Genomic DNA, 2,859 nt, shown 5'->3' on the forward strand with positions numbered 1-2,859 from the left:
AACGACGGGTACTTTTGCTAGTATATATATATATATATATATATATATATATATATATATATATATATATATATATATATATATATATAATGTGTGATTATTCATGTGTGTATGTGAATAATAGCCAAATATATATTTGTTATGTATCAAAATATATTTTTTTTTTATGATTTTAATGAAAATTGAACAGTTTTGAAGAAGTTTTTCGATAAATAAATTTAAAAAAAAAACGATGCATAAATGTGTGTTTGCTACGATTTTATTTCATCCAGCAAATTATTCTCATTTTTTTTCTACCAATTTTTTTTTTTATTCACAACATTTTGTCGTATATGATATACAATTTTTCATCAGTATTTTTTTTTTTTTTTGCGAAGCCCATCGAGGAAAATAATATGATATAAAATAATTGAAGAAAAAACAAAACAAAAAATAAACAACAAACAAAAAAGAAACAAAAAAAAACATTTATCAAACCATAAAATTGGTTGACTTATGTCAAGGTTGACTACAGAGGTAACAGCCATTTTTATTTTGACCGTTCAACCAATGTTTTTGTGTACATTTTCATGACGAATTTTGCCCGGTTCCTTTTTAATAGTTATTGTGTGTGTGTGTGTGTGTGTGTGTGTGTGTGTGTGTGCGTGCGTGCGTGCGTGCGTGCGTTAATTAGTCATCGTAGCATAAATTTTTCTTCTGTCTGTCTTTCTTTTCTTCGGGATAACTGACAATGAACCATAGCGCAGGGAGAATTTATCTCGGGCCTTTTACGAAGACATCTGTACATAATTTAGTATAATAATCAGTCAAAGGCCCGTTACTAATTCAGATAAGTCTAAAATCAATACGGTAGTTTGTTTGGCTCCTTTCTTTTGAGTCACGTCGTAGTAGCAAACGTAGGAGGAAATGGAGGGAACACACTTCCGGTTTAAGGTAGTTAGTAATGGCAAAAAGAATTTACTATTATTTTTTATATTTATATTAAGCAAATATCTACTGAAAATAAAAGTTCAATAGATGAAACTGAAGTGAAATTTAAATTTCGAATTTCATTAATACACTCCTTTCCCCAAACATTTAGTTGTCACCCCCTCCATCACAGCAAATGGTGTATTTAAAAATTAATAAGACTTTGCACAGAAACATTTCGAAATACACCGAGATTTTTAAAATGTATTACTGTTAGTTTTTTTGTTGTTGTTTTTTTAATCCATGAACTTAGTTAGTGCAAAAAAAAAAAAAAAAATTTGGTGCCATTTTTAAAATTTTCAAATTTAGAATATTACCAAATTTGCAGCGAATTTTTGTTCCAATTTTGAACGTTAACAAATTTGAAGTCATTTTTTTTTTTCAAATTTCGAACGTTAACAAATTAGAAGTCATTTGTGTCCAAATTTCGTGTGTTAACAAATTTGCAACCAATTTTTGTTCAAATTTCGAACGTTAATAAATTTGCTGCCATTTTTGGTTCAAATTTCGGACCTTAACTAATTTGCCGCCAATTTTGTTCAAATTTCGAACGTTAACAAATTTGAAGCCATTTGTGTCCAAATTTCGTGTGTTAAAAAATTTTCAACCATTTTTTTTGTTCAAATTTCAAGCGTTAATAAATTTGGCGCCATTTTTAGTTCAAATTTCTAACGTTAACAAATTTGAAGCCATTGTTTATTAAATTTTGAACGTAAATAAATTTGCAGCCATTTTTTTTTCAAGAACGTTTACAAATTTGCCGCCATTTTTTGTTCAAATTTCGGACCTTAACTAATTTGCCGCCAATTTTGTTCAAATTTCGAATGTTAACAAATTTACCGCCATTTTCTTTTAAAATTTGAATCGTCCTTGTGCTTTTGTCGTCTCGCCAAACGTCCAGCTGACAGATGGACCTACATATCAAAAGACATTTTTGAAATGCCCGTCAAAGACTTTATAAAAAACTTTCAAGTCACTAGTATCTCCCGAAGAAAAGAAGAAAATTATGTTTTTTTTTTTGTTGCGAGGCACTCGTTGAGTACAAAAAAAAAAGAAAGAAAAACACGTAAAATCATCGAATTTATTTACAATGGTGTTCAAAAACCGAGAATGACGCCTTTCCTTGCGAAACGGCATCCCAAAGATTGTTTACAAAAATGAAACAGATATATGAAAAAAACAAAATAAAATAAAAGTCAATACATATAAAAAAACACACACAGTTTAAAAAAAAACAAAACATTTTTACATTTTTCTTTATCAAAAATTGGTCGTATTAAAGAAGAAAAAAAATGAAAAAGAAAATATATCCGCTCGAAACCGCTCCAGCTGGGTTTCATCAAACGAGCCACGGCTTTTTTGCCCGCCGCAATGACAATGGTTGAAACATTCAAAAATGTTCAATGTTATTTATTATATAATAATAGCGTTTCCTCCAAACACTCGTCTATGTATGCGCGTGTGTTTGAAACTGTTCGTTATGCTCTTCATGCGTCTAAAAATGTACGAGAATTTAACATGCACACGTCACGAATACGTCATTCATACGTCACTGAAATTGTATCCAATCACGCGGTTCCTTTCACTCTGCCCAATCTTCGTCTTTCTTTAATTTATTTAAAAAAAATTATTACACTTTTTTTTTCTTTTTAAATAAATTGTTATTTAAATTAGTATTGCACTTTGCCATACTATTGGACTCTATATGAATAAAATGCTTTGTTAGTGGAGAATGATCTATCTATCTATCTATCTATCTATCTATATATATATATATATATATATATATAACATTAAAAATGATAAAGGTCAATATACTAAATTTCATTATGTTGACCATCTTACAATTCATTCCTTTGATTCAGTTGACATTTACAATTCTTGACAGTA

At 29.0% G+C, this 2,859-nt stretch overlaps 1 protein-coding gene across 3 annotated transcripts in view; it reads right to left on the reverse strand.

The window, feature by feature from the left end:
- Positions 1-243: 243 nt before the first annotated feature.
- The window catches only part of LOC145269247 (orexin receptor type 2-like), a 468,223-nt gene continuing 465,607 nt past the window's right edge, over positions 244-2,859 (reverse strand). For all 3 annotated transcript variants that reach the window (XM_080124870.1, XM_080124871.1, XM_080124872.1), the window contains one exon: positions 244-2,859. This exon is cut by the window's right edge and continues 8,006 nt beyond it. The gene's annotated coding sequence lies outside the window, so the exon portion shown is untranslated.

Source organism: Euprymna scolopes, chromosome 45 (assembly GCF_053919585.1).
Source record: "Euprymna scolopes isolate OS-2025 chromosome 45, ASM5391958v1, whole genome shotgun sequence".
In the NCBI taxonomy this organism is placed as follows: Eukaryota; Metazoa; Mollusca; class Cephalopoda; order Sepiida; family Sepiolidae; genus Euprymna; species Euprymna scolopes.